Source organism: Cylas formicarius, unplaced genomic scaffold (assembly GCF_029955315.1).
Source record: "Cylas formicarius isolate icCylForm1 unplaced genomic scaffold, icCylForm1.1 PGA_scaffold_2__14_contigs__length_35257938, whole genome shotgun sequence".
In the NCBI taxonomy this organism is placed as follows: Eukaryota; Metazoa; Arthropoda; class Insecta; order Coleoptera; family Brentidae; genus Cylas; species Cylas formicarius.
This window is the reverse complement of record NW_026844319.1, coordinates 30,031,137-30,055,493: the sequence shown is the minus strand read 5'-3', so window position 1 is coordinate 30,055,493 and position 24,357 is coordinate 30,031,137. Positions and strand designations below refer to the sequence as shown.

Here is a 24,357-nt window from a genome sequence, read left to right as displayed (position 1 = left end):
ATTTTCTTTAAACGACACTAATTTCGACCGATTTCTATAAATATTTTGGAACCGGGCAGGAGCAACGTCCGCCATGTGCAATGGTTCCCCACATTCCCCGAAAATTGGGTTATGATATTCTTCTTCGTCAATTCAGGTTTTAGGCACTTTGCCTGTTACGATAGTCATCCTATTCTCTGATTTGCAAGGTCTCAAAAAAAAAACTTAATTTGACTGATGAGAAATATTCTTAAAAAAATTAAATTTTAATGTTGCTTGGATAACTACTCGAATATAACGCCATTGATTGGAAAGGTTCGTTCGCAAATAGGCCGAACAATACCCAGTCAATTTGTCCGTCGAAATGAAACGAATATGGGCTGAATACGAAGTCCATTGTGGTTTGTAGTTTGTGCTCGCGGGGGGGTTTTCGATAAGTCATCACGAGAGCCGCGAATTACATCTGAAATGTTTAACAACATTAACGTTTTTTGGTTCGGGTTCCGCGCGGCCGCTTTCGATTCCGCGTGGACAGTGGCGTAGCGTTGCGGTCACTTTTGTTTGGAAGTTTGTTAATTTTTCTAGTAAAAGCAGTTTTGGAATAAACGCTTTTATCTCGACTTCTGTTGCTTCCTGTGGGACTTATTATTATCCAAATTTAGCAGGTTAAAGTCACCTTCCTCTTATAAAAATGACCAATAAAACACGCTTTCGTTGTGCCTGCGGATGTTCTATATTGTACGGGAAATTGAGTCAAAAACTACACGCGTTTGTACCAGCTGGTATTGTCAGAATAAACTCCCGATGAAAACTGCAAAAACCGCCAAACTTTAAAACAAAACACCAATTTTTACATTGCTTATTAACATCCACAAAGGTACTTCGAAAGTTGAGTTATGATATTGTTCTTCCTCATTTTAGGTTTTAGGCGCTTTGCCTGTTACGATACCCATCTGTTTGACGGTCTTCCGTGGCACTGATAAAATCCGATTTCAGCCCACTTTTATTGTTTCGGTTATATGCATTATGTTTATTTCCATTTTTATATCTCTACTCCTTAGTCTGTACAGTACTTTGAACCGTTTCACTCTTTTTGGTTAAGTTTTTTTTATCTTTATTATGTCTGATCGAATAATTCAAATCCAATCAATTTTCATGTTCGTTATGTGCGCGGACATACGATCAAAAAGGAAACTTTGTCGTTGCACCTTTTTGATTTATTTTTCATTTATGTCGTGACCTCGCAACCTCTTAATTTATAAAGCCTTAGTATTACATATTACATAGTTATAATATTTGATGCATTTTTTTTGCGTTTTATTTATTTTTATTATGTATTTGTATTAAGTATTATATTTATTTTTTGAATAGGATGCATCATAATTTCGATACTGTTTATTAATACCAGCGCATCCGCCTGATCCAAACTTTTTTTTTAATCTACGGAAACTGGTATATTCGCAACGAAGCGGCATATTCCGTTTACCCGCGAGCTACGCCGCTGCGCTCGACGTTCAAACCTTCCGCGGTGAGCAATAACGTGGCACAAATTCGCGATAAAGTAAAAAGAAAGTGAAAGTTGGTGGGTCGCCCAACACCGCTGACGCGAACGTCGAAGAAACCAAGCGGCTGTGATTCTTCCGTCACGCGTCGGTCGATAACGATCGATGACGTTTTTGTTTCGACAAAATGTCAACGGATACCGTCGCGCAGGGGTGTATTTACAAACAACGAAATCGGGCGTTCCCAGGTTTACAAAATATACGCCAAAGTAAATAAATTCAAACTGCTTTACTTTATATTCCAATTACTTGAGTTATATTATTTTTTGTAATCGAACTAGCCCTTCAATTGTTATAAAAGCTGCTCAATATGTGCAAAAATTTAAAAGAAGTTAATTTATTTATATTATGGTTAGTTATAGCAACGTTTTATATTGCTGCTTCTTGGTTAACCTTAGGGATACAGGTTAAGTGAGATTTCGAGATAATCATCTACAAACACTTATTTTAATATGTAAATTTAAACGTTTAAAAGAATTCTTAGGTATGAGATAACTCTGTAGAAGCAGTTCAACAATGGTTATTGGAAATAATTTATGATTTATGAAAAGATTTTCGAAACTTTGTCTTGAGGGCCTACAAAATAATGGCAAAGGGCTTAAAAGCAAAAAAAATAAATAAAAATAAAATGATGGATTCAGCAATACGTCTTTTTATACACAGTATATTGAAATGTTTAAAAACGTGATTGATCGATTACCACAAAACATCTGTACCATATATAAAGCTATGACATTTATATAGAACAAAACACTCGGAATATCATCTGATTTTGAGATTATTTTTTTATTTAAAATAATTTTAATATTGTTATTTGTGTGTTGCATACTTGCTTATTGTAAAGAAGTGAATAAAAATATATTTATTGGGTATTAAAACCTATTGCGTTAATTAGTAGTGTGTTAAATGTTTTTGGTAGAGTATAAATTGCATTTAGTTGGTTTTGGTTACTTATTCGGATAATGCGCAGTTACCAAAAAAGGCATTCTAAGTTCAAGATGTAATTTATCATCCGTAGATAAAATATAAGTTATTATATAAATATTTTGCTTGTTAGAGATGTGTTAAAAAATTATAGCAATAAAATCTGGATATTGTTAATATAAAGAAACTGAAAAATGGTATTTTCTTTAACAGTACCTTATCAATATGGATATTGGAAGTTATTTGGCGTTTTCCTTATTTTTAATAATCCCCAATTAATTCAAATTCCAAAATAGATTTGAAAGATGAGAAGAAAATTGTATTCACATGTGGCAGTCCAAGCGTGTGAGGAAAAACACCACTCTTTTGTGATGAATCGGCCTTTCAACTAGTGAAATGTGGCCTTAACTAGCTGCATCTCCGGACTGATTAGGGCTGTATCGCAGGCGGGCATTTTGTAAGTTCTGTATCTGTATCTTAGAGCCAGAGAGATATAACGTCCGCATCTCCCCATAGAAAGTCACACAATTTAAGGCTAAGCTCAGTAAATAAGTATGTCATGTAAATGGAGAACAACAAAGGTCCTAAAATGAGGAACTCCCCTTAAAATTGGTTGAAAGTCAGACACCACTGATCCCAACGTAACCCTCTGGCGATGACCTCCCAAGTAACTTTTTATAAAAGTAATAGCAGTGTTGTTTAAACCAAAGAACTTTATTCGTCAATGTATGTCGTTATACTTCGACCAGAAATATGGTGCTGTTACAACCGAAAGGTCTGCGTTTAAGGTGCTGTAAAATACTTATTTTTGGTCGCACTATAACATTACCAGAGGCTTGTTCTCCGGTGTTGCCGGTTGTTCTTTCAAGTTTTCATGGTTCCACGTGTTTCTTTCGTGAATCGAAGTTTGCCGTGTCCGATTACGTTGCAAAACGCCGAAAAATTTCTCGCGACGCGGCAGACCCGAAGAAATAGAAAGTGCGTGAAAAACGCGGCAAATCCAATTAACCCGGTGAATAGAACAACGAGCCGGGCAGAATGAGAACTTTTACTTTTCTGCTCGCCGATCGATGGCGTAATACGATTTGATTTGCGACTCGATTTTAAATGGATCCGAATGAAAAAAAAAAACGCAAAATTATGTAATGGCAAAAAAAGTTCCGACGAAATCGGAAGAGATATAGAAAAAATTTTCGGAAAGCGCTGCTTAAATGTTCAAAATTAGGGAGAGCGTTTTTAAAAACATTTATTACACAGAAAGCGAAATAAAGTTTTATTAGGATTAGCCGATACAATGGCTGGAATAATAAGGAGCATCTTTTACAATGTGACAATAGAATATATTGATGAAACTTTATGTAAGACAAGTATTATTGACCCCTGTTTATCCGAGGTAACTTCATCTTTCGTCTTGCACTGTTCTTATGACTATTATGACATTCATAGTATAATTCTGAAGGAGATTGTCAACCAGATTATAACCCTTCCCACATTCTTATTTAACAAATGTATTGATAGTGGAAGTTTTATCGCGCAATTTAAGATCGCGAGGGTGGTCCCAAAATTTAAAAATGGTAACACAAACCCGCCAAATGATTTCCGACCCAGGTCTTCGAGACACTTTTAAGGAATCAATTATCACGATTTTTTCACAAAACAAAATGCATTTGTGATTCCTAATTTGGTTTTAAGAGCGACTGTTTCACTGTGCAGGCAGTTCGCAGGGTTGTGGGAGACCTGGTGGATCGCCTGGAAAAGGGGGAGCAAGCTGCACTCACTAAGGCAAATATCGTGTCCGTGGTCACCCTCAGGATCTTATCCGGTCATATTGTCTTGTCTTTAACTTTATGCGGACGATACATACATAAACCAATACGCAATGATGATGAAGTTGAGTGGATGGCGGAACTTTGGTTCACCAACAATAACCTTAAACTAAACACAGATGAGACAACGTCTTGTTTTCTCAACTAATAATAATCTACTGGAGGGCAAGAATGTAAGGCTCTTGGGAGTAACGCTTGACTGTAGTTTATATTAGGCCGCTCATACATGTGTGTAATTAGGCATTTTACAGACGGAAGTAGAAAAATGATTTTCTTTTCTACCAGACCCACTACAGATGTTTGCACTATACGGCCATATTTAGTCACGTGGTTTGGATTGCCTAATTCCAATTTTGAGGTTGTGTGTGTGTTACGAAATTCGAGAGTTGTTTCATTTCGTAAAATGAACAGCACAAGCGTAATTCTTTACTGGTGTGATTCACGGCTAGTTATAAACAATAGCCACGACACTTAGCCGTCAATATAAATGTAAAACTGCGACAATATGTCAAATCACGCTGAAACTGGGCAAAGTCACGCGCAGTCTACGGTCAGGAGATGAAAGTGAGACCACCGGCAAAACAAACGCGCATAGGCGACTCCATATACGAACTTAAGCATGTAATAACGTTACAGCGCAACGTCACATACCTATCGGGACGCCTACATTTCCCGTACTTTCACTTTTATCGACTTGAAAGAAATGATATGTGCGAATTATGCGCGCGTTTTGAAACGAAAGCGAAAAAACTGGTCTGGGACAAGTAGGTCGCCCATAGGTGTTGTTTCGTTTGTTTTTCAACTGCGAGATTGATATCCGCTGCCGTGGAACTATTTGCTAATTAAATGTCGGGCATTAGCGGAAATTAATAACGCCATGTACAGAGCGAGCCAACGACAGAACAACGCGGATCGACCCGATAGCTTGGGCGAATGATCATGGTAGCTCTGCCCAACATTTTGTGAAATTAGAGACGAGAAGGATGCTGTGTTCCGTAATAGGCGAGTTTCCTTGGCTAAATCGCCCAACGTAGTAAAAAGAAGAACTGTCAGTTCCATAGTACCGAATTTTTCTTCCTCTCAATTTTTTTAGCGACTTATGTCAACAACAAAATTGAAGATTTACAGTACGTACAGGGAGCTTGTTATCACTAGTGGTAGTCAAATTGTTCGAGATCGGATGCGAGTACTACGCACGGTGTTATAAAAGGCAATGGTTTTGGATTGTTTGGTGTTGGCTAGTAATTGTAGCGGGTTGTTGTTGTCCGTTGGGCAATTTATCAGCGAGTTGTCCCTGATTTTCGATTCATTCGAGTCAACGTTAATGTAACCTTGGATTCGTTGTGAAAAAAGTAACTCTTGCGCGGTCGAAGATTGTTAATACTGCAGCCGATATAATATCAGGTATGTGGTAAATCAATATGCGACAAAAAATGGGTGTACTTAGTTACTTTACTTATTCTTAAAAATTGTAGCCAGTTTAAACTCTATTAGTGTTCATAGTGATAGACATTTGCATATTTAAATCCGGCGCAGTCATATCATTTAATCGTATTATTAAAAGTCACAAGGCTGATTTTCGATCAAGGATAATGTTAAAAGGTAAACGGGCTTTGCTTTGCATGCAGTTGTATCAACCCCAGGATGTTCAAGATAAGCATTCACCAGACCAATTTCTGGTTGAAAGTGTCTATTAACAGTGCGAGTAAAAAAGAAATGGTTATAACTTAATTTTGCTGGTTCTTTGTCTTGGGTTAATGGTTTTGTTAAAAACGCGCGATGACGTTGCGGATATGGTAAAATTTTTTGAATATGAGAGAAACTCGTTCAAATTAAGAGAAAGATCTGTATAAGTCTGGGTACTTGCAGATGTCGAATATAAAAGTCAAAGGGAAACTGTTGATGTGAATTGTTACCTGTCAATCTAGTGTCGGTGTAAAAAAATGTATGTAATTACGTATAGAATTTAATAATACGTTTATAATTGGTGAACTTTTGTCGTATGTGTTTACATTATATATAAAAATAAGAGCGAATAATAAATAAAATGAAAGGTGCAAAAGGTAAACAAATGTGTAATCTTTATGATCAATTCAACTTAATGGTTTGAGAGTTGAAGCAAAATCTGGATTGTGACTCCTATTGAAATGGGTATTCCACAGGGTTCAGTTCCAAGCTCTGCACTCTTTATGCTTTCTACTAACATTAGCCGTATGTCATGGGGGACTTATTAGCTTTTTAAAAATATTTAGCCGCGGAATTGATTCTAAATTAAATTCTGGACAACTTTTACTTAAGGCGCTCCTCCTTGTCGAAAACCAACAGTTTCTCAGATATTTGGAATTTTCTGTAGTACTTTTTTTTTTAAACGAAGTTACTCAATATTGGTAAACAACTTAGACGTACAATTATATCATGATTAAAATACACTAGGTCGTTTTTTTGTAGTAAAAAAAAGGTATAAATAATTAATTACTTGATTAATTTGTTTCTTATTCTTTTTCTCAACTTCTAAATCGGATTATTATTTTAACTCTAGTTTTGTTCTGCCGCTATCATTGTTTCTCTTGTATCTATTGTATATCTTCTTTTTGATAACTCGGTTGTTTTATTATTCCAATTAATTTCGTTAATTTACTGGATTGACGAAAATTGTGTTGACACTTGGTGCCAAATATCATTATAAATATAAAACTTTTTTCGATGATTTAATGAGTATACAGAGTAGGCAGTCCTGTACAGGTTGTTCAAAATATACGAATATATACCATATATATTGTTTTGTTTTTTTTTTGAAAGATCTTACGAAAACCTACGTCATATACCTTTTTTTATAGTTTGCGATTTATTTTAAATTTTCCACTGTTTACCCTTCTTTCTATATTAGCCAGCAGTTTTTTGTAAATAAGGAGAAACCAATCGTGGTGAAAATAACGGCCACATTTTTAATTCGCAGAAAATGTAAATAAAATTAAATACGTTCTACTACAAATTAACTCAACGTCATGTTGTTAATAAATTGCTGTAGGTATCAATCATTAGGGACCGTCTAATGATTGGTTTTGGTAATAATAAAAAAAAGTTTATTTAGGTGGGTAAATTACACTAAGAAAAAACAATGACATTAAATATATACAAGTTCTCAATTTTCAACCCATCCTTTGGATAAGGTGTCGTGTCTATCGGACTATGTTTCGTCAAGGTAAATTATGGATTTGTTGTCCGATCTATATCTTCTAATTTCTGATGGAATAAGCATCGAGAAAAAAAACATTATTTTTTGTCTGTCTGTTCTTGGTTCTATGTTCCATTGGCGGCCATCTTTTTTTTTTTCGTTTTCCTACCGTTTTTTGGACGTTGCTATGAAACACGATAAGTGTCCGAAATTTGAAGCAATCGACTTCATATTTGGCACACATATGATGCTTGGTTCCGTGACTGAATCTATTGAAATTGGGGGGTGGGGGGGCTGTGGGCTCGGGAAGTATTTTTTAAAAATTAACTGCGATCACAAGGGTCTAAGAAAAGAAACATTTTTGAACGTGAAGACGCAAAAGATTCGGCGACATAAAATTTTATTCTTAAAAATTTTTCAAAAATGTACCGGGTGCGCCGCAAATTCGAAAAAACCGAAAAAATGGATCCCCCTATTATTGAAAATTGGCTATAACTGGAAGACCGTGCTTCGGATGTATTTAAGGTTTTTACCTGTTATACAGGGTGTTCAAGATATTAAGGTGCTATATTCAAAAATTAAAACAGGTGTCCAAAATGTGTGAACCGGGAAATGTGGGCGATCGGGGACCATAACTTTTGTTTCAGGCATTTTTAAAATTATTGCTGTACGTCTATTACATACGCTGTTCGAGAGACTTGAAAAAATCCTAATGAAAATCACCCTCATCTAGACCATGTACTGCATGGTTTCAGAAAACAAGTACTTTCTTGAAAACCACGTACTCTCTTGGAAAAAAATCATATACTAGGAAACGTGGGAGATCCAGGGCTATAACCTCTATTTCGAACATTGTTAGAATTATATACAGGGTGTGTCGTTTATGTGCAAAAAAATCTAAAACATCCGAAAAATTTCCGTTTTGTGGGGAAATTTGTTAGGGATAAATGAAAAACTGCTAAAGATGCGACAAGTTGATTTGAAGAGTATCGTAAACTGTGTCGTGAGAGAGTTTCAGGTTCCGTCGATTATACAAGGCGGAAGATATTTGAAAAAATATCATTCGGCAACGTTATCATTTGCACAAATTTTGATGTTTAACAAAGTTTGCCGTAACTTTGAAGTTGGGCGAGACTTGAAAGACACTTTATACAGAGTGCATGAGTGGAGACAGTTGTATGCGTAAGACATAGGGACTGATGTCGAGGGCTACCTTCGAGACTTGTAATAAAAAACTATAAGCTACCAACAAATATGACTATATTGTTTCTCAAAATATTCACCCTGATGATCAATACACGTTTGCATTTGATAAAACCAATCGTCAAAGCAAAGCAAGAGGTATTTGACTCAAAAGGAATTAGGGGCGGCTATGGAGGAGATCGTGATGATGAGGATAATAGCAATGAATGTTTTATTGGATTTATATATGATATAGTTGGAACTTTCGAGTTAAATACTCCGAATGATACAGCTGTCCTTTAACAGTCCTCTAATTCATCAACTACTGAATCTGAATATGACTGATCAGATGATGAAACCTTGGCATTCGAAAGAAGACGTATGCTTTCTGCAAATCACAGGCTTGCTCCCACTGTCAAATGGAAGAAACGTCAGATTGAGTAAACTCACACACCTGAATCCGATAAATTTAGATCATTGAGGAGATTGAGGAAATAAAAAATAGGCTTTCTGGAAAACTCCGCTTGAAATATTTTTTATGTTTTTTGATTTGATTTTAAATCTTACATTGCTTTGCGACTTTTAAAAACTGATGAAACAATTACTCAAAGAAAGCTTGCACCTGTCATAGATGAAGTGCGTCATGCTAATAAATCCCGAAGGAGATGCAGAATCTACCACAGCCACACAATTTACGTTTGTAATAAGTGCAATACATACTTCATGTTTTGTAAAATATCAACAAAAATAAATCCGGGTATAATACTAGTGGTGCGCTCACTCACCATAAAACAATCTACTTTTAGTTGTTTTCTGTCGAATTTGAACTTTCTTTTGTATATTTACATATAAATTATATGTTACATCTTATGTGCCCCAAAACATTATTTAATATTTTTTCTCAGTGGTTCGTTTACGCACCAGTAATTTTTTGTGTGTTTCGAGTTTTTATGATTTTTTGAAACATGTAATGTATTCTGTGCAACAAAATAAGTAATTTCAGAGCAAAAAAGTATTTTTTATTTTTTTTATGCTTGGGATAATATTTGTTTATAGTAGTATTCAGAACATTCATACCGATTTTTAGCTTCATGGAAATTTTTGTAACGTTCCTTCTATTTGAAGGACTAATTTGACTGGACTATTAAACGTAAATAACAAAGGATGGGCGAAAAAATCGAACTTCCGCAATAAACGGCACGTGTTGCGTTTTGAATCGACGCACTCCCATAAAACGCGATGCAAAAACTTGAACGGGTGCCAACGCGAACGTCCGGCTGCGATAATCCCTTTTAGCGACGCATTGAGAAGAAGTCTTAGAAGCAGCGTGTGCTCAAAAAGTAAGGTGAACTTGGAGGTTTTTCAAAAACTCTTAAATTTCGAAGTGTGTGGGTGGAAAAGTTTCTAACGAACGTATAACAGTGTGCTGCCAAGTAGTAGGAGTAGGAGAGAAAAAAGAAAGCTAGTCGTGATTGGAAAATCAACTAACCCACGATGTTTTAGGAACATCAAGCATTTGCCGGTCACTTACAAGGCAAACAAGTCTGCATGGATGACATCGCAAACTTTTGAAGAGGACATACGGAAATGGGATGCAGAATTAAAGGGGAGGAAAATATTACTTCTCTTAGATAATTGCCCTGCACATCCCCATATTCCAAATCTACGGAATATTGAATTGGCATTTCTTCCAGCCAAACAAGCAAGATTTTATGGTGATGGATCAGGATTTTTCTACAACAGCAGACTTGACAGAGGAAGTCACGTTACAACAAGCAAGAAAGGGTGAGGAAGAGCACCAAGAGGAAGAAGAAGATGAAGAAGTTGATCTGAGACCACCATCAACCGTTCCACAAGCCCTATATTCAGTTAAGCTGCTAGAGAAATTTCTTATGTATCATGGAGAGGATGCTCCTCATGAAGAAATGTTGAAAATACAAGCCAAAGTACGAGATGCTTATTGGCATACTAAAAAAATTCAAAAGAAAATGACCGATTATGTGAAACATTAAATGTAGTTCTTAAATATTTATATAAAATAGTTAAATATTACAGAACACATATGCGTATTGTTATTTTTCAAGTGCCTACAACTTTTTATAACGAAAAAAAAAAGCAGTCCCTTCAATTTCGCTATATATCGAAGATCGAACGTACGTAGTCCTCCCAATTACAAGAGTCACCCAACTTTTTGAACACACCTCGTATGTCGTGGGCAGACGATCACTGGATGCGTGGATTTGCAGTGTGTCACTTAAACGATTATAAAGTAACCGCAATATGCATATACCGGGTGATGCATTTCCCGACGGAACATAGAAAATCCCATGGGAAAAAGGATATTGCCGTTTCCACTACTTGCTGTATTTTTTTTTTGAAATTTTCGAGAAAATCATAAAAATAGCTGTCTTTGACATGAATCGCCTCCTACCGACTCGTTTTTTCTATTTTTCCAGTAGAGGTTACGTCCCCTAGCGACCACCTTGTGAACCTGAAAATAATTTCCAGCCTTTTCTCTTTGGCGATTTGCCGATAAATATTTCTTTTTAAGTTTTGGGACTAATTTAAATATTCAATAGCAACATTTTGGGTCTCGATTTTCTCCGATGGGGTAAACTTCCGCTCACGTCATGTTTCAAGAAGTTGCAAACTAAGCTTTAGTGGCAATATTACTCACCACAACATCCTTTTTTTTTCTAATTTCTGTTCTTCAATTAATAGAGTGGATCCTTTTTATCAAAGTTTGATTTGTGCTGTACTTTAATAGAAAAATGTTTGTCTGGAACACTATCGCTAGTTATCGGGAATATATTTATGAAAGCATTTGAGAAGAAAGCTCTCGTTACCTTTCATCTAAAACCAAAATTATGGAAACACTACGTCGATGATACTTTTGTTATTTGGCCTCATGGTCAGGAATCCCTAGTAGATTTTCTTAGACAAACTCTATACACCCTATCGCACGTTTTACCTTTGAGTTAGAAACTAATAATAACCTTCCAATCTTAGATATTCCTATCATTAGAAAATCACACCTAACATTGGGTTATTGTGTTTATAGAAAACCTACGCACACAGACCAATCATCATCTTGTTGACAGAGCCGTAAAACTATCTCAGCCCGAGTCATTGAACCCACCTTACCTTTGCTCTTCTCTCTAATAATTTCCACATTAAAGATATTAGCCGTTCCATCACAAAATACACTTCACCACAACCTTCCAATAGCAATGAGGCCGACAGCAATCCCACACTTGCCACTTGTTTGCAGAGCCGTAAAACTATCTCAGCCCGAGTCATTGAACTCAAAATTAAAACACCTTACCTCTGCTCTTTTCTCTAATAATTTCTGCATTAAAGATATTAAGCGTTCCATCACAAAACACACTTCACCACAACCTTCCAATTGCAATGAAACCGAAAGCAATCCCATACTTGCTTCAGTTGTCTTTCCTTACATTCAAAATATCACTGACCGCATATCAAAAGTTCTAAAGAAATATTACGTCAATACCAGATTTACCACTTGTTCAATAATCTCTCAACATCTTCGATCCGTCAAAGACAAAATTCCATTTGAGATGCCAGATTACAGCATTCCATGCACATGCTGCAAGGAATACATTGTAGAGAACGGACGAAAAATATCAACTCGGCTCAAAGAGCACGAAAGAGCCTTACAACTAGGACAAATAAACTCATGAGCTGTTGCCCAACGCAATCACGAAATCGGAATTTTATTCGATAAAACTAACATTCTTGCATGTAATCAATTCTTCTACCAACGAAAAATCCGAGAGTGTATGGAAATCTATAAACAACCTAACAATCTTAACCGCCACTCAGGTCTTTGTCACCAATATGGAAATCAGTTATCCGAGACGGTGTTTATGCTTAGCTCCGCCCCCCTCTAACAATATATAAACAGGAACAAAGTTAAATGGGAGCCAGTTTCAGTCAAGCTCTGAAGAAGCCAACAGGATGATATTCGAAATTTTAGCTGGAACTCAGCAGATTTATAAAAAGAGTTACCATAGGCTGTGGAAGTTTTTTTGAAAAATTAAATAAAGGATATATTATATTAGTATTATTATATTTATTTTTTTTGTTAGTGTCTAGAGGTTTGAAATAAATTGAAAGAAGTTGGTTAATCTTAATCCAGTAATAGCCTTGCCTAAAAGCATGTTTTTATTCACTTCCTAATTTTGTCCACCTTAGATAGTCGCACTGTAAGTCGATTCTGCTTTTATTAGCTCACCAGCATCCCATAGAGAATCCGGTTTTGTTATTTGCAACGTTATTTATTTCCACTTCAAGCGGTTATTGCTAAACGAGCCAACCATATAACAGCTTGGTATTTTGGGCCTAAGGGCAAGGTCGTTCCTTCGATACCCGTGACACTGAGAAAGAAAACCCACCTGGGGGGCGGGACCTCGGGACACGTTCTTCACCGCGTGACTCGTCCGGAACACGTGAACTCCGGCCCGGCATATTCCGGAGCCTCCGGTGATGATCGGCGCTCAGTCCGGTTTGATGGTCCCTTTCATTAGCATATTGCATTGACAGTTAACTGTGCAAACTAGTGCGTGTCTGTGCGAGCAACCTATCGTGAATATATACACAAAAAAAATCCTTTTTCGGGGATCGTTTTCGGTCGTATTTTTTCACTTTTGAGAAACTTCAGACCCCCTCTTTCCCCAGAACGTGTAAACTGTTTTTTTTTTCGTTGTTAATTGAAGAATAATAATAATAATATATATTGGCTAGAATTTTCTCCGCGTTTAACAAAGATCAGTGTTTCCATAGGAAAATAGTATCAATTAATGTTCAATGTAACCAGTTGTTCTGGAAATTGGACAATCGAAGGGGGATAGAAAACGTCCACTACCATCCGGCATCTTGAATAAGCTTATTAAATGTTATTTTTCGCTATTTATTAAATACCGTCAATTGAAAGTTTTATTAAAGGTTATTTTTGTATATAGCCTATATACTATATTTGGTAGTATAAATTTATATTGGTAATGAGTATGAGTTTCTTTCACAAAAGTGTATACGTATATAAAAAATTTACTATATGAGAAGCGTGTATTAGCAGTTTGCAAAATACTAGGTTTACTTAATTTCATGAGATAATTTTTGCTTTTATCTCGAATAAGCTTATTAAATGTTATTTTTCACTATTTATTAAATTGCGTCAATTGAAAGTTTTATTAAAGGGTATTTTTGTATATTGCCTATATACTATATTTCGTAGTATAAATTTATATTGGTAATGAGTATGAGTTTCTTTCACAAAAGTGTATATATATATATATATATATATATATATATATATATATATATATATATATATATATACAGGGTTTTTCACTTAAAACTCCGTACGCCAATAAGCCCAAAACGAAAAGAAATATTTAATTTATGTAAAAAGTAGTCAAAGTGTGGGGTCAAGTAGATATTTCCTAAAGTTTAAAAAATTCGACGCCTGCAAAGAGCTGGGCGTCGCGACGCGTCGAAAAATTATTCGATTGCAGAGACTTTGGAAATACGCGCATACAAAAGTACATATTATTTAAAAACTTTTTTGTTATTTACTAAAACTTATTTACTTTACCCGTTTCTAAGATATACCGATTTAAAGTAAACATTTCTTGATTAATAAAAAATGTGATTAACGCTTATTTTTACAAGTATGTCATGAATGTTAGTTACAATGGCAACCATTGTTATCGCAGTTGCTTTAAGTGCAATTACAAACAGTAGATTTCAACGATTTTAGTATGATTTTATTTATTATTTTTTATCGATTTCGTTCTGATAACATGATAAATAAATGAAAAAACTTATTATTGCAATTAACTACATAATAAGACATTTCAAAAATTTTGTTCAAAATTATGTCCATCTGCTCGAACACAACTATCAAAAACTTTTAACAGATGAGCTTGGGTCACTTGTAGGAGAGTCCTTCTTGTGATAGCGGCACACGCTGCACTAATTTTGTTAATGAGATCAGCCATATCTTCGATAGGTTCTTCATAGATAACGTTTTTTAGGTAGCCCTAAAGAAAATAATCTGGTGGCGTAATGTCCGGGGACCTCGCCGGCCACCTTACCGGTCCATTAGTACCAAACCATCTATTGGGATATTCTCGGTTCAAATACTTCGTTACTATTTGGGCATTATGTGCAGGCGCTCCATCCTGCTGTAGCCACATATTCATTCTAGTGTCAAGAGGCACTTCTTCTAATAGTTCCGGAAGTATAGTTTGAAGAAATCTTAAATAGCGATCTGCATTTAAAGTTCCTTCGTATAAGTAAGGTGAAATAAGGAATCCATTTAATATACCGCACCAAACATTGATACTAAAAATTCGTTGGTTACCTCTTTCTGTAATACAACGAGGATGCTTTTCGGACCAAAAACGACAGTTGTGTCTATTAACGATTCCATTATTTTGAAATCGACTTTCGTCGCTCCATAAAATTTTCGAAAGAAAATGTGCATCTTGGCTATACAAATCGGACAATGTCGCTAAGAAATACATTCTTCTAGCATAATCGCCTGGTTCTAGTTTATGAACTAGTCTACTTTTGTACGTATTTTTTGTACAATATTTTCATCATTTGTAGCCGTCCTGTTCCTATCTCTTTTAGGTTTTATGAAGCTGTCATATTCTCTTAAGTTTTTACATAAACTTGAAAAGGTTTTTGCATCGGGGACTCTTCTATGCGGATAACGCCGTGCGTAAACTCTTTTTACTTCTCTACAATTGCATCTGCATTCTCCAGACACCAGTAACATGTCTACTTTTTCCTCATTGCTAAATTGCACCATTTTCACATAATAATTCTTAGTTTTTTTTTTAACCGAACAAATTTGGATATTTCTTGTGACAAAATATGACAATTTTTTGATACAGCAATAACAACTTACGTTTGTAATTGCACTTAAAACTGCGATAACAATGGTTGCCATAGTAACTAACATTCATGGCATACTTGTAAAAATAAGCGTTAATCACATTGTTTATTAATCAAGAAATGTTTACTTTAAATCGGTATAACTTAGAAACGGGTAAAGTAAATAAGTTTGAGTAAATAACAAAAAAGTTTTTAAATAATATGTACTTTTGTATGCGCGTATTTCCAAAGTCTCTGCAATCGAATAATTTTTGCAGGCGTCGAATTTTTTAAACTTTAGGAAATATCTACTTGACCCCACACTTTTACTACTTTTTACATAAATTAAATATTTCTTTTCGTTTTGGACTTATTGGCGTGCGGAGTTTTAAGTGAAAAACCCTGTATATATAAAATTTACTAAATGAGAAGCGTGTATTAGCAGTTTGCAAAATACGAGGTTTACTTAATTTCATGAGATAATTTTTGCCCTTATCTCGAATAAGCTGATTAAATGCCGTTAAATGAAAGGTTTATTAAAGGATATTTTTATATATAAGCCTGTATTTCGTAGTATGGTCTGTCTTAATCTTCATCGGTTTGAGTGTTGCCCGCAATTATGGAAGTTTCCTCCCGACGGCAATAATAGTCGGGCATGGTAGGTATTGAAGGACAGAACATTAGGGAGGGCCTCTTAAAGGTTTTTGGTAATAACGTATTTTTTTTGTTTAATCTTATTAAATTACGCTAAGAAAAAACAATGACATTAAATATATACAATAAATTCATAGTTAAGAGCTACTATACAGGATGATATTTTTATTCTAAATGTCTAAATCTAATTCTGTTTCACTATCAACTGTTTTCATAAAGAACACGGGCATTAATAACCAACTTTTGATCGTTGTTCTGCCATTCTAATTAGATCGTACATATAAGTTATGAATACTAAATGGCTCAAACTACCCCTCTGTCTCACTCATGCTTGTGTTATAAATACCTTTGATGTCATGGTTTTACTAATTACGCAATTTCTTGTTTCGTTGTGTAAACATTTGATAATTCTTAATAGTTTATTGTCAACTTCTGCCTTTCCGAAACCCATTTTGCGTTTCTGTTAGGGTCGGTTCTACTTTTGACCGTAGTCTCTTTTCAACTATTTTCTCAAACAGTTTCAATGGTGTACATAGCTGTGATATTCCTCTATAATTGTTGCAGTTTTTGTAATCTGCTTTTTTTTTTTGCAGTGGTAGTATTAAAGCCATTTTCCATTCTTGTTTTTTACCATCTCAGCTGTAATCTTATCCTCACCCGGTGACTTGCCGTTTTTTATAAGTTGGTTCATTTGGCTCTACCATTTGTTTAGAATGCAAATAGATGAATGATATGCAAAAAAAATCAAAAAGTTTACTTTTAAAATCTTAGAAATTTTAATTAAAAAGGTTATAAAGGAATCATCCAAATATTGCTAAAACTATGACGTACGACGTATCTCTAGTGGAAAAAATTGAGATAAGAAGTTAGTGCAAATTCTGCAGGAAAGTGGAAGGGGGTCGTAAATCTCAATCCCAGTATGAATATTTCGATAGTCGTGTTGACATATGTCATTAAAAAATCAACCTATCCGCGCCGATTTTTTCTTTTGTTTTACACGTTCTGGGGATATTTCGTCGGTCCAACCGATAAATTATTCAAACCTTGGTAAATCGAAAAACTAACGCATTTCTTTAAAGCGCGTCGCACTTTCGACACTCACCTCGCCATATTATTCGGAATAACTGCAATTAGCAGTGTTCAATAAGGACCCAATCGATTAAAGACGTAGACGGGACATCCGGAGAGGCTCTTTTGGTATAGTTGGTTAAAATTGCGGCTGACCTTTGGCCTCGGGAAAACTATGACTACGTTCAGATGGACGGGTACCACCAAACGCGCCAAGAGTCGTACCGTCACGACGACGGTACCAGTTATTACGGCAACCAGTGGGACACTTCGAGGAGACATCAAAATGGTCTCTACTACGCAGACGATCTAGTGTATATAAACACGGGTACGTAGTTTCTGTTTTGCAAATTTGTCGGACTCCTCCTGGGTTGCAGTTTGCACCTGCTTATGCAGGGTGTTCAAATAAGAAACAACGTCTAAATGAGAGTCAAGCAATGTTGGAGTACCCCAAGGCTCAATATTAAGGCCTGTCCTCTTTAATATCTATACACGCAATTTAATTTTTGAAAATTGTGTCCGGGGTGCTGTGGCCGTCATAAATACTATTTACCAGGTCACCTGATCGTGGGCAAATATGTAAATGGAAAACAGAATTTAATATAATGAACTATTTTTTTTAAATCGGTACTTTTTTTGCAACATTTTGACACCGAAATATTTAAATACCTCTCCATTATTAAACTTAAATTCTCACAACAACATTAATTAAGGTTTTATTGTCATTTTTCGGTATATATAGTAGCAGGTACTTTGTAAATATTATGTTGGCGAAACAATTGTCACGTGAATATATATATTTCGTGAAAATCTGAACTTTTAGTTCTTATTTTGAAGCATCATTATGTTATTCATCTAATTTTTTTATTTTTATTCTTTTTGTGGTGGTTTCAATAAAAAAAAAGACTTTTTATGGTACCATCTTGTTGTTAGAGAGAGACATTGTATTTATATTATCAGCTCTTAAAATGTTTACTAATTCAAACCAGTATGAAATTATTAGTGGGTATGTATCACCAAATAAATATAAAAACAGACGCATAAACGTCGAGGAAAAAAAAAGAAACACAACGAGGTTGGCAAACAAGGAAGATCGAGAGTCGACAATCGCGGCCCCAAAGAACGGTTGGGCAACTAACCCATTATTTTCAGCGGTTGCCGATACTTCGGTTTCCTACCTACTAAAAGATGGCTGCGTTTCCGCGTGCAGAGAAAGTTATTACAAAATCGCGCACAACCATTAATTTTATTTATGTACCGGGGCCCCTCCTGAACGATCACCCTGTAGTTCGATCTCGTCAACTGGTGCGTTCGCATTATCGAAAAATGATAAAAATCGGTATATCAATAATAATAATTAATAGGCGAAGAATATTATGCAACAAGTGCGGTAAACGGCATTTGAGATAATACTATACTTTTTCTACGATGCTCACGAAAAAAATCACTATTTAACAAAAAATAATAACAATATCGGATTACTAAATTTCGTACCATTCAAACGAAACATTATTTATTGCTGTCTCTTTTTAGCTGTGTACGTCAGACACAGAGAGATGAATAAACACAATTTTAAGACGTTATGTTGCTTATTTAAATGGACTGTACTTGGAAGAAGAAGCTTTTAAGAGAATTCAATTTTGTTTTGTTTGTACTGATGAGAAGTGGATATTTGAAAATCGTACAATTGGTCTTGGCAAGATATTAATATAAAAACTGAAAAAACCACTAAAATTTCTGTGGAAAACTTGAATTATAAATGTCACTTGATTTACCCACTAGCCCACTAGATTTTAATTGTAGCTTATAGCACGTTGTATTTAAAATGTGTGATATATTGCGTAACATTTTTCTGGGTATTAGTTTTTAGGTACATTTTCGCAAAACAAAACGAATAACCGTCAGAATGGACAAATGTCAAAATTCAAACCGCGTGGTAAGATCTCCGAAAACATCCGATTGCTTCCAAACATGTATGGTAAAATCCCGGAAATGTCCGAAGTGATTCGGATCCGTGGGAAACGAAACTGACGTGGTAGAGCAGGCATTTTACAGAAGGGATTAGAAAAAATCCTTTATAATCCTGCCTTTAATTTTTGTATTTAACTTTTGGGAAAAAAAAGTTGTTCAAAAAATTGTAAGCTATTTGCAAGGTATATTTTTATATACACAAGGTGTCGCAGAAAATTTATGAGATATATGCGCTTTTAACATAAAAACAAAATAATATTTTACAACATAATTTGTATCTTAGATGGCTGTGAAGTAGGTAGTCATAAATGAACAAAATGTTTGTTTATAACTGACAGTGGCAGTTAAGCAAAACTTACGTTCTGAAAGGGTTTGTTGGAACAAATTAAAAAGCTATCTATCTATCCAACCCGTATCATTGTATATTAAACTCAATTGAGGTGATTTGGTCTGAGTTGAAAAGAAGGAACACCACACACACTGCACACTGCATAAACGTAATTCGGCCAGAGGTAGCTGAAATATCGGCACCCAGCCGGTCTAACTGTGGAAGACGAGTAACAAAAGAAGAAAATATTTAACGAGAACGATTAGTTGCGGAATTGATCATTGAACTAGGTGACGACAGTAGCGATAGGGACGATACTCTATTATTATATTTAGTATTTTGCAAATTATATATAATAAATGGTTACTTTATACTAATTTTTTTAGTTACATGTTTCAACAATCCATGGCGAAGTAGATTGAAAATATACTTATATTCCGCTTCTTAGTGTAGGTACATAAACTCCTAGGACGGTCCCGGAATGGTTACGGTAAGGGTCGGCTGGGCAGGGTGTTTTATAAGGGTTTTGGAGTAATAAACAGTAGGCAAAGTTAATCACGGGGTCGGTTGTGAAAACAATATTTCTGGTTATGGTATACCTACATCTATCGAATGTAGGTACAGTTATCAGGCTAGTCTAGATATTTATTGAAATTAGTCGACTCGAACAAAGATTTTTGTTAATATATATCTCCAAAATTCACTGTTTTTGTCTTCGCGAACAAGGTACTTTATATATAAGAGGAGCATAGTTTTCCTAAATCACCGCTACCTAAGATGTAAATTATAAATTCTAGAATGTTAATAATATGATAATAATTAAAAGCGTATATATCTCAAAAACTATTCGATTTAGTGCATATTAAACAAGAGATGTGCAGAATTTTTAGGATATTTTATTAAGCGCATAATATACAAGGCGTTTTATTAAAATATATGTATTTTTTTATCTGTGCTTATAGCTTTTTAAAGTTTCTAAAAAATCCAAAATAATGCTCTATTATAGAAACTAGAATATTGTGAAGTTTGTAATTATTGGGTTGTTCGGAAAGTCATTTCGTTTTTTTTTGGGGAACATGAAAGACAGTTTTCGTATAATGAATAAATATTTCATTAAATTATATATTGGCCGTTCTGGTCCAACACCTTTTGCCGTCTTTCTGGCAGTAACATAATTCCCCTCTCATAAAAGTTTTGGTCCTTGCTGGCAAAAAACTGGTTCAGGTGGTTTTCGACATCTTCATTTGAGGTAAAGGTTTTGCCATCCAAAAAATTTTGCAGGGACCGGAACAAATAGTAGTCGGAAGGCGCCAGATCTGGAGAATATGGTGGATGTTGCAGTAGGTCCCATTCAAGCTGTAAAAGTTTTTGGCGAGTGACCAAACTTGTGTGAGGTCCCGCATTATCCTGGTGGAACGCTACACCCTTCCTGTTGATTAATTCGGGCCTCTTCTCTTTAAGTGAATCATTCAATTTGTCCAGTTGATGACAATAGACGTCTGAATTAATCGTTGTATTGTCCGGCAAAAGCTCAAACCAAACGATTCCTTTGACATCCCACCAAACGGAGAACATCACCTTTTTTGGTGAATGTTGGCTATTGACACGCTTTGAGCCGGTTCATCTTTTCCGCTCCATGACCTCTTGCGTTTAACATTGTTGTATGCAACCCATTTTTCGTCCCCAGTAATAATCCGCTTCAAAAATGGATCATTTTCTTGACGTTTGAGGAGCGAATCGCACACGTCAACGCGACGACACAAATTTCGCTCCGTAAGGACATGGGGCATACACACATCGAGCTTCGAGGTTAAGCCCATGCCTTTCAAATGGCCATAAACAGTCGAATTCGACAAATTTAATCTCTCACCGATCTCTCGTGTGGTTATTCGCCGATTTGCATCAACTAATGCCCTTATCGCATCTTTGTCAGCTTCGACCGGCCTTCCAGACCGTGGCGCATCTTCGACATCAAAATTGCCGGATCGAAATTTTGCAAACCAGTTCTGGCACTGGCGTACTGTTAACACGCCTTCTCCATACACATCCGTCAATTTTTTTCTCGCTTGGACAGCATTTTTACCTTTTCTGAAGTAAAAAAGTAAAATATGACGAAAATGCTGCTTATTGCTCTCCATATTTAAAAGGGCACCAACCAAAAACTACTGCGTAGAATAAATAGAACTTTTTCACACGCAAGCCTTGCAATATCAGCTCTCAAGACATATAATGGTTATGCGGCTTAAGTGTGAAGTTGGTTTCGAAAAAACGTAATTAAGTCCTTTGACGGGAAAAAACGAAATGACTTTCCGAACAACCTTATATATAGGATATAGGTATACAATTAAGTCACAATTTAATATCTAAATTATAGATGTATTCATGTATCTGGGGATTTCTGCAACATCCTGCAAACAGCTTACTATTTTTTGAACTACTGAAATTAAAAACCAGAAATAGAAAAGGACATTACAAATGATGACATCTCCAAGTATACTAAAATACAAGAAGGCCTTGAAGAAGATAACGTTGACCAACCGTCCTATAACTCCTATATATCCCCTGTATATTCCCAAAGGGTTCAAAGTATACAGGGCTTTATTTACATCGATTAAAATTTGAAAATACGAAATATTTCCTTACTGGTTTCTCAAAATCTTGTTCGTATTTTTTTCAAATCGAGTTAAGTGACATCTTTATTGGACCACGACCCTTTGGGTCGGATAAGAAGCAATCGTGTAGATGGAAAATTTGAGGGAATTTAAAAAGCAAATTTAATCCACCTAAGATACACTTTTATATCTATCAAATTATGCGATCCTCTCGGGTAATGTGTCTCTACGAAACCGTTTACTATTTTCGTCCGGTTTATGGAAAATTAAGCCGCATAGTCGCTCTTCCCACGGGAAATACTTCCTAAGCTGTATAATATGGCGGACGCCACTGAAACTCGATATCGCCGAAGGTAAAAATTTAGTGAAATTTTAATTTTCATTTGACTCACGCGTTTAACGAGTAATAAATAAGTGAGATAATACCGAACATGTTGCATACTATACTTTTTCCACGACCGTCCCGAAAAAATCACAATTTAACAAATTTAAAATAATTACAGAATATCGAATTACTAAATTTCGTACCATTCAAATAACATATTGACCAGTTGCCATTAAATATATACGTTTATCGTTCCTATCGGTTTTGTTATTGTTGTCTCTTTTTAACTGTGTATGTTAGACAGAGAGATGTATTTTTGCAAACAACGAAATAAACACAATTTTAAAACGTTATGTTGTTTATTTATATTTACAATTGATCATTAAGTAGTTTGTTTAAAGAAAAAGTCTATTTTGAAGAAGAATCATCCGAGGATAGAGCGTAAAATGCCTAATTATACACTGATCTAGCATGCGGGAAGCGTCACTTTACCAAGTCAGTTTCGTTTCCCACGGATCCGAGCCACATCGGACATTTCCGGGATTTTACCGCACTGGTTTGGGATCAATCGAATGTATTGACGTTGTTTTGCAAGAGACTACCAACTTGGAAAACCGTGTCTCTTATCTTTGCAGAAAGTTCAGTGAGTATTGAAAGGAAACTTCTAGTTCCAGATCAAAACTAGTAGCTAAGCACCAGGAATGGCTTAACATGACAGAAATTTGTGAACTTCCCCTTACCCAACCTAATCTGCTGGATGAAGTGGCAGAAATTCAGCAGGTTTCCGACGATCAAGATCAGTCAACAAGCAAGCCAAAAAGATTTTTGAAAGAGTTTGACGAATGTAGTGAATGATCTAAACGCCGAAGATTGTCAGAGTTATCTAAAGTAGATAGTTCTGCAATTAAATATTTAAAAGATTAGACCAAACCTCCAGTTCGCAGGTCAATGCAGAGGAAGTACTCTCGTTTTTTGTTGAAGTTCCAATATCTTTCCTTCCTATTACAAAGTTCTGGAGGCAAAAAAAACTGCTATCCTTCTGATGAAAAAGTGTCAGAGACATCTGCGGAAGTTCAACTGCAGTCACTTCTGGATCACACGGCTAACCGGATTCCTGAGTCACAAAAAGACGTTTTGTCAACTATTCCCCTCCAAGGAGACTTAATGTTAATAGGAAAATGGGTGTTTGATGGTAGTTCAGGGCATAGTGAATACAAGCAGAAGTTTTCTGATGCAAATACTAGCGATTAAAACCTGTTTGTGACATCCTATGTTCCTCTCCAACTAGTTTGTCAATCAGCAATTTCAGATAAGAAGAAAGAAGAAAACGAAAGAACTCTCTTTGCAAGACAGGATTACAAATTTGAAGCAACAATCTTTAAATATGGTGGTCGTGAAGAAAAGATTCAACATTCTTTACAATTGACAATGGTTGACTACACCTAGATTTTAAAAAGTGGCAAGCCAAATTGCAATATGAAAAGGTACTTCTTGCAGAGAGAAAAGGGCGGATTCAAAAACATTTTAGGGAAAAATTGGGCTTAATTATAGACAAACCGAGAAGCGGAGGAAGTGGAACATCAAACGATGGTAATACTTCGAGAAGTTTTTTATAAGTTCTGAAGTTTTAACTGAAATAACCGGTCTGGATAAATAATCTTATCAAGCAATGTTGTATTCCTTTGCAGGCTTTGGGCTCTGCCTATAAAATAAATTCTATAAAATATCAGAATTACGCTTTAGAAACAGCAATTATCCGTGGTATTGCTTAGTTGCCTCCGTGGGCAATGTTCTCGTGCATGGATCTAAAGTTATTGAAGATTCACTTCTATCGATACGGGATAC

General features: G+C 35.5%; 1 protein-coding gene across 1 annotated transcript in view; it reads left to right on the top strand.

The window, feature by feature from the left end:
• Positions 1 to 24,357, top strand: part of LOC132698752 (hepatic leukemia factor) — a 104,994-nt gene that overhangs the window by 27,374 nt on the left and 53,263 nt on the right. The window lies entirely within an intron of this gene.